The sequence below is a fragment of the Musca vetustissima genome, unplaced genomic scaffold (assembly GCF_032173495.1).
Source record: "Musca vetustissima isolate MV318-11 ecotype Yass unplaced genomic scaffold, APGP_CSIRO_Mvet_v1 utg29807, whole genome shotgun sequence".
NCBI lineage: Eukaryota > Metazoa > Arthropoda > Insecta > Diptera > Muscidae > Musca > Musca vetustissima.
Genome location: NW_026874324.1, coordinates 52203 through 66923, shown reverse-complemented (window position 1 = coordinate 66923; position 14721 = coordinate 52203).

The window sequence follows — 14721 nt, the reverse complement described above, 5'->3', positions numbered from 1 at the left end:
CTAAATGCTAAGGGACGAGTCCACAGGTTGCGGATAGTGGAAAGCTGTGAATATATATAAACAGTCGCTGACAATAAGGGTTCCTGGCGAAAGTCTCGGAGGAAATGACCGAGTGTTGAGACTTCTGAGTCGGCTGGCCCTTGAAGTAGAAGCTGGTGCATATGACCTTCCCATCGAAACAATAGATGAATCATCGGCACAAGAAACTACGTTTCCGCGACAGAGGGGTCTAGGATCCGAAACGACCCGAGTCTTACTCAGCCAACGTGTGCCACCTCAGCCCATTGTGTAAAAGCAATAGGTCTGCTACAACAACAACAACCAAACGCGTCAATGTCAAATAGATATCTGATAAGATTTAACGGAGAGCAGTTCACTTTTGCAACCGGTTTTTCGGACAGGACAGGGGCTCTATTACAGAAATGGGATTTCTTCTAATTAAGAAGAATCTCAAATGCATTCGGAAGTTCTTTCGCAACTATCCGAATGACATTGCGAAAGAATTAGTCTTCGTTCTATCCTTCCTAACAGTTGCCAAAGCATAAGTACGCGATAACCTCATCAATGGAATAGGCTGTAAGGCGGATTCAGTCACCTTTAGAGCCGCAAATTCTATGATACATTCTAAAGTAAATTTCTGTTCGCTCGTAATAGCATCTTTATAGGTCGTCTGCTTTCTCTCCATATACAAGTCTACAAGCCAGAAATTATTTTTTGTTAGATCATAATTGCCTCTTTAGAAGTCGTCCTCACTCTTCTCAACTTCGGAGGGGGCCAAAAATAAACTTCCATAAATTCAAAATTTGGAAATTGTTTGTGGCTTCAGTCATCGCTCCAACTTGTGAGACAAGATTTTTGCTACGACCTGCTACGTACTTTTCGAGTGCCAATCATTTTCTGTACTCACTATACGACCAAATACCATAATTTACTCGCCTTCTACCTAGATGTATGACTCCCTAACGTTAGGATGTTATTTATTTAGTTCTCAACGCCTGTGACATTGAAGAGGATGAGCTGTGAAGAAATACTTGCTGCCAAAAACATCGCAGCCTTCCCCTCCATTGTTCCGTTAGTTCCGGCTACCAAAGAAAAAACGAATCAGATTTATTGACAAGTTTTCACGGCAACTTTCAGAGTAGGTAGTAGCACAGAAGGACAATAAGAAAGCTGCTACGGGGAAGACGAATGTCGGATTTATTATAATGTTCCACGGCTTCTTTGTGTCGGACACATTTATAACATCATCATCATAGGTACCTATTAAAAATTATATTATTTAGAAAATATTTTACATATAGAACATAAACATAGAACATATCTTCATTAAACAGAATACCTGCCGAAAATCTATTATCTGACCGTGTGTCAAAGCTTCAGTGATTCAAGTCTTTCCAATAAATAGGAAAACTCTTCAATTTCCATGAAATTCAATATTCCCCCATTTTAATGACATTAAACGAAAGGGATTTGTCCCTTCTTCCAATAAAAATGCAAACATGGCACGTGTTGCATATCATTCCCTTTACTCCACAATCAAAGTAATATGAGTTCCATAAGCTTTGTTTATGGGATCGTAAGAATTAAAGAAGAAGAAAACTTAACTTAATTCGCATTTGATTGAATTTCATGTTTTTTTAATTTCTTTTGGCGGTAGCATAAACAACAACAAACTGAATGACTGACAAACATACGCGTGTACAACGTGCAACAAATGAGCAAACAACATATAGAACAGACAACAAGAAGTCAATAGTGGCACATATGTATGAATTGTTTCCATTGTATTTTTAATGTTGGATGGATGGCTGGCTGGCTGGATAGATGGATGGATGGATACCACGAATAGATAGTTGAATGGATTGTCAGAAATACTTGAAAAATGGTAATGTTTTGCATGGTTGAGTGACTAAAGAGGTTCTGTAGCTCTTTCCCCCTAGTGTAGTAACATACTCGCTTATAGAACATTACTCTGACCAATATGAACTGTAATGTCCGAGTGGAGAACATGTGTTGAATAAAATATAGTGTGAGCTGAGGAGGTTTTTGTTTGTTGTTGTTCTGCATTTGTGGTGATTTTTATTTAATGTTTTTTGTTTCTCTTTTCGTTTTGTTGTTGTTGGTTTTTAATTAAATTTCCAATGCAGGCCACATAGTCGTCGAAAGAAGATAATAACATCAACACAAAAAAAATTAAGCTAAAACAACGGAGTCAACAGACCAAGTAAAGGCCAGTAAATATATATAAAGACAGTTGTGGGTAATTAAATAGCAAACAGTGGGATATATTAAAACGAAAGAGTGAAAATTTAAACTATTGCAGACTTTTGTTTAATTTGCTTTATATTCCTTGTAAGATATCGACTTATTCCCCAATAAGTACACCAATGATGTTTTAGAAAAAATCCTTAAAAAATAAATGGCCTAATTTAAATCAGGAATTACCGTGCCTTAAATTTGATTTTGCGGATGTTTCAGAAAAACCTCAAGAAAATGATTTTATACAGTTTCGGAAACAAAGCATAAATGTATCAGTCTATAATTTTTTTTTAGTGGACGAGGAGGAGACGGAGACAATTGAGCATCTTCTGTGTCACTGTCCAGCCCTGGCTTACAGGCGGCACAGACTAGTGGGTGCTCATTTTCCACCGAGTCTTAGCTTCTCAACAACTGAACCTGCCCTAATCTACAGCATAATTAGAAATCTAAAGTGGTGGGGAATGTGCAACTTCAACACATAATATATCTTCTGTCCGATCTCTATAGCCATCGATACTATTTAAAACTTACCTACTTACATTTTCTTGTAACCTTCTCATCTCTCTTTATTTCCCCATTGTTCTCTCCCCTATAGATCTCTCCTTATCTCTTTTCTCTTCGTGGATGATCACAATGGACCTTACGGTCTCAGAGTGCTGCAGCCACATATCCTAACCTATATGATGTGTTCCACATTTCTGCTATTTAATTGACCACAAGTGTTTTGACAAATCACACATGAATGACGTTGCACAGCAGCGATGACATTTCTTCGTTGATGCGTTCAATGTTTTGCCTTTTGCACGAATTAAAGAATACTTTGTAAAACGTATGAGGCATAAAAATATGTTATGTACCGAGGGTCGTTCAATAAATCCTGGTTGGAATTAAAAAAAACGTAATTGTGGAGTTTTTTAAAGGAAATTGCGGATTATATCTTTCGAAAATTATGATATTCCACGCCGTATAAGGAAGATGCTATTGATACCAGACCAATTAAAGCGTCATTCCCAATTAAAAAATTCTCACAGATGAAATGCGAATTTTAACATCGATCGGGGTCGACAACCAGGCAAAACCCGATCAAAACAATTCCACAAGCAAGATGGATATTCAACGAATGCCTCGAACTCTCAAAGAATCAATTGAAAACAGTCGTATCCGGCTCGATATGGCATTACTTTTGAGTAGATTTCTTTCCAATATTCCGATTCCAAGTCTATATTAGCAAATGAAGTTTTCGAAAAGGTACAAAGTTCAAGTGCCGAAAATCTCCAAAATACCGAATATTTGTGGATACCGTTATATAGGGGCTATACCAAAACGTGGACCAATATATCCCATTTACAATACCAAGCATCCTAAGAATGGACCAGACCATTATTTTGCCTCATCAAACCTCATTATTCTCGATGATGTCAATGCAAGTCTGGAGAGGCATACGGATATTCTTTTCGACCTTATTAATGAAACCGTCTCCTTTAGCTTTAGTCAATAGAGAATACCGGGATGACTCACCCTTGACAGACGAGGAAGACGCTATGTATAACACTGTGATTAGTACTACGGTGTTTAACATAATGGCTATCCTAGTGACTCCTCCAAATCAAGGTGAGAGGATGAAAATACCAACTGCATCCCCACGGCATGCAATTAAGTCTCGAGACTTCTGAGCGAGTTGAACCTCCCATCGAAACGATGGATAAATTACCAGCACAAGGGACTACCAAACGCGTCGCACTCGAACGTGTATTTCGATAAGCGATAAGCTGACAAGTAGGAACAAGGTCCTCAAGTCGTTTGCCGGCAGCACTTGGGGCACTGACAAAGAAACCTTGTTGAGTTCTTATAAAGCAATAGGCCGGTCAGTCATAAGCTATGTGGCGCCAGTGTTGTTTGCGAATGAAAATGATACGCAGTGGAAGAATATCAAGACCTGTCAGAATGCTGCCCTGAGAACTGCAACAGGGTGTCTTCTCATGACTCCGACAAAGTTAAATGTTGTCAATGTAGTACTTGCTTGGGTGCTATCGTCGGGAACATTCATGCCATAGTCTTATGGACAGGACTCCCCCACCCAGGCACGTCAGCAGAAGCAGGCAATGAGTGACCCACCGCATGTATTCTGTTGCTATAACAATGACCTATGGATTCAGTAAAGTTTAAACAAAAAAACCCTAAATTAAAAAAAGAATCATCGACTGAAACAGGTGTGATTGCCTTGGCACCTTTCGCCACTTAAGCAAATCAATTGATGAAAAACTTGGAATCAGATTCTTCTTCCAGTGCAAATAGCTTTTTTTCTATATCGTTTTATTGATGCTTCCTTTGTATTCAATATTAACCTCTAATGTATGGTTGGATAGTTTTTCTCTTCTAATAATTATCGGCTTCAAATAATCTGTTGTATGTGAAGGGTCCTGGGTCGTTCTTTTTTCGAATTTTGCACTGTATATATAATTTTATTAGCTACAAGACTAAATCAGGATGTATATTTTGATAGTGTAGCTTCTCTAAAAAATTCTAGGCGCATCGGTATTGAGAGCTTGGTGGTTCACGAAGAAGGAACCATCAGTTGGTCTTCTGAGTTGGAGCATCCTCATCCATTCTCACAACATGACCTAGCTATCGTAGTCGCTGCAGCTCGATACGTCTGACTATGTCGATATGCGAGAATAGATTATACAACTCGTGGTTCATTCGATTCACCATCGACACAGATCGGAATGTAGATCTTTCGTAGAATTTTTCTCTCAAACACTTCTAGAGCTGCCTTAAAATTTCTTGCGCAAGTACCCATGCTTCAGATCTATAAACCAGAGCACGGGAAGTATCAGCGTCTTGTAGAGTAAAAATTTAAGTCTATACATTTAGACCGAAAACAATTTAATAATCTTTGGTATTATCCTAAATGCTATGTGACATTTCTCGCATTTCCATTGGATCATCGTACACGATTTAAGTTTAAAAATAAATGCAGACGCCTCGATTTGAAGAACGCAGACAAAAATTCATCATCATCAAGTTAAAATAACAACAAAATACTCAAGAGTTACATTTGTTTGGTTGCTGGCTGGCTGGATATACATATAAATAATACCAAAGTATATATTTTCAAGTTACAAGAAGTAGTAACAAATTGCAATGTTCTTTTATTTGCTATATTGTAAAATTGTACGAAGAAGAACATTTTTATTGTTGCTGACTTGGCAAACAGCGAAAAAAAATAAAACAATTCACGAGAAAAAATTATTCACATGTGTATTAAAAACGCGTTGCTATTTCTGCCGCAGTCTTAATGTTTGGCTAGTCAGTCAAACAGCCAGCTGTATTTGTGTTTCCTATCTCTCTCAATAGCCCCCCATTCAAACTTCAAGTGTGGAGTTTTTATTTTGCCATTGTAAATTCAATGAAAAACACATTATATAGTAGTCTCCTCTATCTATATGGTTCACCTTAAATAATGCTGGCGGAATGGCATGGCTGTTTGATTTACCCCATGCAATTTAAAAAAAGAGACAAACCGCCTTCTTTATCCACCGCCTTATAAATTGAACTCTGCTGGGCAAATTGTAAAAAAATTGCAGAATTATTTCATAATAATGTGTGTGTGTGTGAGCAGCGAGACAGAAGACAATAGACCAGCAGCAGTAGTAAGCAGACAATAAAGACATATAGCCATATATGTTAGTTGGTGCTTTTGGAAACAATATCAAATTACACCATTTCCGCTAATGGAAGCATTTAGAAAATTGTATTAATTAATAATATGAGACACAACAGAAGACAACAACAATGGAGTGCAATTGATCGGTACACCAAGTGGATTATAAAATAATGCAATTAAATAATTTATTATATTAAATATGATTCTTTAGATGATAAATATTTACAAATTGACATGATTTAATTGTTTTGTAATGTAGCATCGATTTTAATTCAGGTCAGGAAAGTTCAAATCAATAATGACAAAGCCTGCCTCGTTAATTGACATTTACTTGATTAGTAAATAACAGAGTAATCAATAAATTTGTTATACTCTTCGATTTTTTTGTACCAAGAAATGTTCGAACTTAAGAAATAATACTGGGTCTGTACACAAAAATTGGTAAAATATTTAAATTTCTTGAAACAACAATCCATCAAAATTTCGATTAATATAAGATTCTTGGAGGTTCTGAGCAATTCTTTTGATCTTCCACAATTTTTATTGAAAAAAAAAATAATAATAAAAACTTTTCATGGCCGAATAAGTTTTAAATAAACAACTTGCAACTTATCCAACTACTACGCAATTAGAAAATCGCTGTTAAAAAGTTTCATTTGCATATATATTCTATTCGAATCTGTCAAGTCTATAAAAAATTGTTTTCTTTTTATTAATTCATCTTTATTGAATCCTATTGCAATATGGCTTTTGTATTACGTCAATCTTCAACTACGTTCAGATATTGAAACTCAAAGCAAAGCTTCTCTATTTGGATTCTATGAAATGATGCGTCATTTAAAGCTGTTTTCAAAAATCACAAATTAATTTCTATACGGCATGACAAATTATGGGGATGTACGGTCACCATTAGCAGTCGTATGACTCGGAGACATTTGTCCAATGTACTCATCCTGCGTACCTGAAAAAAGCGATATGAGCCAATGAAATAGCCAATAGATTCCTTCATGTCCTTTAACATACGCTGGGAAAAGATCTCAGCCAGTATGGTGGTCACAAAACCTTGCATCCTTGAGGAAGGCTGCAAGGAAAGCATATAATAGAGCTAGTAAGACAAAACTCAGTACAGATTGGGATGTTTATAGAGAACAGTTCAATAGGTACAAGAGTGAAATCAAGAAGGCTGAACGTGAGTCTTGGGTCTGCTATAGTCAGTCAATCGAAGAAGTTAACGAAGCGGCCAGATTTCGCATAGTACTAAATATAAAAAGTCTATAGGTAGTATTAAGCGAAGTGACAGGACGTGGACAAATACTGGTAGTGAGACTCTTGATCTACTATCATCAACCCACTCCCCTGGTTGTAAGGACAATAATGATGAAGAAGAAGCAAAATGCCTTAGTACAATCATTGACCGCAAATTAACGTGGAATATGAATGTTGAGGAACGCTCTAAGAAAGGACTGATAGCACTCTACTCTTGCAAGAACTACATAGGAAATAGCTGGGTACTAAGACCAGAGGTCATACACTGGCTGTATATGACGTTCGATCTCCCCATTCTTACATATGGATGCCTTTTATGTTGGCATGGGGTCAACAAAAAGATACTGTTGACAAATTAAATTCAATACAGCGACCGGCTTCGATCCTCACTACCGGAGCGCTAAGAAGCACACCGCAGGCAACTTCGAACCACTGGACATTCTGATTAAATTCCTGCTAGATGTGCGCTGAGGCTCCGAAAAGCGGATGCCTGAAAATCGCTGAACTATGGTCACGCTAGTATCCTCAACATAACTCCAGGATGTGATTTCTTGAGGAGAAATACTCACATTAGTGACTATGTTTCCTCTCATGACATCAGAATAGATTTTCCTAGTAGGAAATTCTGGACTAGTGGCTCCTTGCCTCTACCAGGTCTGTCATTTTTCACTTACGGGTCAAAGATGCAGGCATTTATTGTAGGGAATTAGAAATATACAACTCGTATAAACTTAACAATCTTTGTAGCGTTTTTCAAACAGAATTCCTTGCAATCACGAAAGCTGAAGAGATATTCAAAACACTTACTGCCGATAATACAGGACCGGTGACTATATATGGCGATAGTCAGGCGGATCTTAAGGCTTTGAAGTCGTACACTATAAACTCAAAAGCAATTCTTGATTGCAAGTCCGCTCTGAATGATATACGACGGATAGTTATCTTATGTTGGGTTCCAGGATATAGCAACATAGAAGGGAACGATATAGCCGACGAGCTATCTGGCCTGAATTATCTTGCCGAAGAACTTCTTCGCTGTTGTCACATAATAAGGGGGCGATCAAAATCATTGAGGAGATCATAACAGGTCACTGCGGGATTAGATCTCTCACTTCGAAATGGAACTCCAGCGGAGAGGATGTCGTCTATGTGAGGACGAAGAGAGCCAAGGGAGCCATGTGGCATTCATTACGATCTCGATGCCGTCCGGTAGTTGTGCAGATAAGAACCCTTCCCTGTGTCCTCGAACAGCTTGACATGGTTGATGGTATTGAAAGCCTTCGATAGGTCAAGTGCCATTTAAATTTAACAATGGTTTATTTTCCAATTCCCTGCAAGTATTTCAGAATCGGCTGTATCCAAAGTGATTACAAGAATATCGACTGTTTTATAAAGTACTTGTATACGTAGTAAAACAAATAATTTTATAAAAGTGCTTCTGAAGGGGTTAAATAAAAAAAACCATTTCAATTCTTTCTCCACATGCGTATAACATCTCTCAGCTCTAATGTAGCATACCGCCGCTATAGGTTTCCCTAATCGAAATGTTTACAGTGAAAGTCAAATGAGTTTTAATTTTTGCAGGCGCAACAATAATTACATACGGCGATACGAGAATAGTAGAGTTTTTTACTGTTTTTTTTCTAAAATGAAAAAAGAAGATTAACACTAAAAGTGAAATTAACTGAAACAAAAAACCTCTTTGTTTCTATGTTTTTTTTTTTCTGTTTGCAAATGTAGGCTAGGTTCAAAATGTTTCGCACATTATTGCTAAAGCTTTGGTTTCCGGAGTCTTTAGACATTTCATCACCAAATGGATTTCTTGAACATAATGTGTATTTTTTTCAAAATTGTATATTGTATTTTAGAACTTTTTATGGAGTAGATACTCAGTCAAACTTGTTTTTATTTATAGAAGGGGAATATTTGTACCAATGGAGGAGGGCTAAATATTTATCCGCTTTAAGACTAGTGCAACGTTTGTTTATTTCTTTCTGCCAGCTGCACACATGGTGCAGAGTATGGAATTTTATTTTGTATAGCATTTATTTAATAACACTAAAAGTAGTACAACAATTTAAAAACAAACTTATCTTGACATTAATATCACCACACAAAAAAAATAAGAAGTGCAAAGCAACGGTTTATTCTGCAAAAAAAAAAACAACTCCAACAGCCCTCCTCCACCGTAATCTTTTATTTTAGAACAAACAAAAAAACCAATCACTGACGTATTAAAAATATTTTCCTGCTAGCTTATCTTTAACAACATTGTTTATAATTTGAAGTGTTCCCATAACGAGTTCAGGCTAAGTGCGAAAGTAAAAAAGTGCTGGCTCTGATTACTACCATCATTGTAATCGATTACAAATGAAGGGTGGAAAAAAGGTTTGTTATAGTTAACAACTAGTAAGAAAACGTGCCAAATTAAATAAAAGAAAATCTGCACATATGAGTAGCAGATTCTCAGAAAATTCTAGCAGATGCATTAAGGAACACAAACACACAGATATGAACTACTGTGGGAAATATTGTCAAAGAACTATCAAGAGAGTTGTTTTTTAATATTCTTATGCAAAATGAGATTATCCACTTCCAGGAAAAAGATACTTGGGAATTGGTTAGCAAGGAAAAGTTTATAAATCCATTATATCCCACCACTAAAGGATGTAAAGTTGATAATACAAAATTAATAGGAATCAAAATACAATTAAGCCACTGGAAGGAGAAATCAAAGACAACAATACCTTCGTGTTCATTATCAAACATATCAAAAAGTTCCCCAAAAACTCAATAAAAAGTAACAAACCAAAACCACTTTCTAACGGCTTCCCGATAAATTTCCGTAGCTCTTCTACTCTACCAAGCCTAACAGCACCCTGCAAGAAGATCGAATTCTATTCTTTCGAGACTTCATGATTGTAGTCGGATTAAAAATCATTGCTTTAGTGAGGGTATTGAGTCGTTATGCTCTAGAGACTTCATCACAAATATACGATTTTTATGTTATGTTTAAATGCAGAATTTGTTTTTTTTTATTAAATATGCTATTTGTGGGTAAGTCCGAATACCGATTACACAAAAAATATATTGCACGACGATGCACCTTTAAGTTTTTGTTTCCTGGTTCAAAGAGGTTACAATCTAGATCGACTGCATCCAAAGAGATTTCGAAAACTAATGAGTAGGTTTAGCTAGGCAGTACTTCCCGATTTTCGTTATTTTGACATTCTGGGTACGATTTTGAAAGCGAAATTATTGCAATTTGATACTTTGGGTTTTCATGGCGTAGCAAATCTCCTCACTGATTTTTTTTTATTATTGCTTCACTTTTAGGTATAGACCACATACAAAGGTCCATCCCGATTTTCGATATTTGGAGGATTTTTTTGTGTGTTTTAAAAAAAAATACGGCGCACACTGCATTTGAATTCCTTCTTTTTCCATCAGCATCACATCATCATATTGTGGGAATCTGGGGGTGGGGGATATTTGGTATTTTTGAAAAGACTAACTATAGACATAACTTAATATTAAAGAAAAGATTTAAATCTCTTTCACTATATATCCATATCACCATCGTCATCATCCTGATCCATTGATTCGCCACTATTTTTCTGATCACCCTCATCATCCTCTTCGCCTTCTTCCCATTCATCATCTAAAGAAGATTTGTTAATGGCATCATCTAAATCGGATGTTGAGGAGTCATCATTATCCTCAAAGACCAAGACATTACCACTCTTAAGATTGTCTAGATCCTGTTCATTATTTCGTTTGATTTGACTAACAAGTAATTGTAAGCGACTATTCAGTTTTGACAGTTGGCCCTATGTTCAATTATTCCAATACAGGGTCCAAATTTATTTAGCATTTATTATTGACATCATTTTCAATCGTACTAGCAGTATTTTGATATTTTGCGTTCTCATTAGGGTGGCGAATCTCCCTATCGTGACATCCAAGTCGACATGCAGGGCATGTGTCTGTTATCTTCCTATCACATCTTACAGGTTTGAATATTATGCCACTGCGTATCTCCTACAATCGTTAATCACACTAGCGCTGTATTAAGGAAGTCGTCCATAAGGTTTATTCATCAGTTCACCAAGAGCTCCAGCAAGCGACTTGAGGACCTTGTTCCTGTTTATCATCTAATCGCAAATAGCGGTGGCTTATGCGGATGACTTAAATAAGCTATCGAACGTTGAAGTTGGAATTTGTGCACCATTTAGCGGGAGCATAATTTCAGTCATCCATGTGTTGAACAGGGAGTGGCTGTGGATTTGGCGACATATATCTTCGTATTCTTCTGATACCATCCGGAGGTTATGAAATTTCAAACAGAGCTTAAACAATTCCGGAGATATGGCGCCTCCTTGGGGAACTACGCGTTTCTAGCGGGTTTTGGACTTCTTGTTTCTGAATTACATGTATAACTGTCGGCTACACTTATTAATTTAAATTAGGTCGGAAGTTGGTCATCTCTGTCTTCAAACACCTTAGCGTGATTGGTAGTATCGATAAGCCAAGAGCCACAAAAACTGTTCCATAAAAAAGATACTGGTCGAGGGGCACACAATTCCGACCACAAACTACCGCAATATTCTGGGGGTCAAATTCTACAGTATGTTCAAATCTTCCCAGTAAACCACGCAATTCCCCCCACCTCCGGTTCTAGTGCCATAATTTTGCAACTGCTGACCGCTTATATAATGCAGCACTTCTCTGACGTGGTTCCGAAAGGATTACATTATCTGTGGGAAGTATTGGTAAATGCAACAAGACACGTTCTCACTTTTTATGTGCAGTAATTAGTAAATTTTCGGTTACATCACGACTTTAAATATATTTAATTCTTGCATGCTCAAAAATGTTAGCTTCCTGATGACTAAGAAGTACATCTTCCCGGTCATATATACTATGCCTCAAATCGAACATTTGTCTTTTGTATTTGTGTATCTTCAACTCATGCAGAAATCAATAGTTTTAAAGACGTTTGACTGTAATCACTCAACCAAATTGAGTAGTGTTTGTCAGGTGAATTTTTTTGCATATCGATTGGTTTTTGGGTGACCACAATAAGTGGTTTTGACGACGACGCGCCATGCTTATCAAACCAACAACAAACATCTGGGTTGGTGGTATCGCACACAAAACATCAAATGTTCTATAAAAAATCAACTTATCTTTAAGAAAACCCAACGAAATTAATACCAGGCTCTCTTATAATCATGTTCACTACTGGTTGACTTTGTTCAAGTAAAATTGTAAAATGTAGGTAGGTAAAATAACTTTTTTGCTTGTTACCAAGGCAAAGCATGCGGCAGGCAATGCGAGGAAGCATGAAACGATACGAGGAGGAAGTGTTGACAAGCAAACAGAAAGTGCAACTCAATATCTTTGAGGACGTCTACAGGTCTTCTTGGAAATGAGAGTGGATATATTATTCCTTATTTGTGAAAAATATATTTTTTTACATTTCGTTGTTATCACATCAGTCAAACATTACTTCCGGAGTTATTTTAAGGCAATATTTTTTGTGGTCAGCAGAGCAAGAATATTTAACATTTCCTTTAAAAATATACAAGATTAAAAAAGTAAAGATCATTATGAGGAACAACAAATTATATTTTCACCTTGCCTGCCAAATACTGTCTATAGGCTTCTTTGGAAATATACGTGAAGTTTGCCATTTGGGATTAAATGGAAGTGAATATCGCTGCTGTTGTCACTTGATGACAATGCAGTTTTTGTTATTGCCATTTTTGTATTTTTTTGCAGCACATATATACATTATTATTATTTTTAATATAGCAACAATTGTCATCTTGATTTTTTGTTGTTATACGCATACAAATTTATTTCATTTGATATACTTTCGTCCCATCCCATGGCGCGTCCCACTCATTCATCCATCCATTTCAATGACGTCCAAACACCAGACCAGCACCTCAGTGTGGGGATGGCAATGCATTTCAACAAAAACAGAAACATGATGGGACAAGTTTTAGTTTGTCTCAGCAGCAATAAATACAAAAACAATCTCATCCTCCTACTTTTTCCCCATATGTCATTATCACACTGTGCATTGATGACAACAACAGCACTTGTTTTCATTTCAAGCAGGGTGGTTGGTGCGTGGGTTTCCTTTCCGAAGGTAATTATGTATGGATTAGATGATGATGATTATAGACACTGAATGGAGTTAAGTTGTTTATTTTCTGTCTATGCTGTGGCGGGATGTCAATTTAAAAAAGGTAGGAAGAAGAATATGATGCATCTGTTTTAGTTTCTCGGCATCACTCAGTTTGCGCTCTCTCTCTCTCTCTCATGCACACACTTATTTAAGGGTTACCGTAGTTGTTTAGTTTCATTATTTTGTAAGCCCTGCTGCTAATCGCTTTAAAATGTAAAAAATACATAATTCTAAGAATTAACAACAATGACCAGTGGGAATGAATACAAATGTCTTTAGTTTTATAAAAAAACAACACAAACTCGAAACAAAAATGTGATTTAAATCTGAATAGCTGTTTTCCTCATTAAGATTATTGTAATGTGACTGTTAAAAAAAGTAAGAGAAGTGATTACAACTTCCCATAATAATAAAAATAAATCAGAATTTTTTCCAACAAATGTAATAAATACTGTTTACAGAAACATCAGGCATCTGGAATACCAAGATTATTCATCATTCTGATCACATGCCGATTGTGATTAATTAAAACATACGTCGTCTGAGCCTCGGAAACACATTCACCTCACAAGTGTTTGTTGACTTTTTAAAGTGCCTTGACTTGTGTTGGGTTTTCCGATGTATGGCGCGTCACATCAAATCATTGCCATAACCAATATTAACATATTTTATACATAGTAAATGTATTACCTCAAGGAATTTCTTCAAAAGGACTGTAGAACGTCTCAATGTGGAGTCAAAATGAAAAAAAAGTTTATATGTATGAAGAATTTCTTATTAGATATGGTTTTATGGGTAAATCTGAATATCGATTACACAAAAATATATTGCACGTCGATGGACCTTTACGTTTTTGTTTCCTGGTTCAAAAGGGTGACAATCTAGATCGACTGCGTCCAAAGAGATTTCAGTGACAGATAAGTTTAGCTAGGCAGATAAAAGATGCAGCGTATCGTGGAGTCTATGTCCACACTAGGGAATCGTGTATGGTACCGTACTGTCAATTCGGGCCCAGCACGAATTGAGGTGACTGCACCATACCGATCTTAATTGGCATAAAGCCATTCTCGACTCATGGTGTTATAAGGAGGCACCACCCTTGCAGTTCTCAGGCCAACATTCTTACAGGTTTGAATATTCTTCCACTACCACAGATCCACCTGTTGCTTTGTTTATTAATCAGCACACCAAAAGCTCCAGCAAGCGACTTGAAGACCTTGTTCCTGTTTCTCATTTTATCGCAAATAACAGAGGTTGAATTTGGAATTTGCCATGATGTTCAGCGGGTGAACAGAGTGACATTGGATTTGGCGACATATATGTTCATACT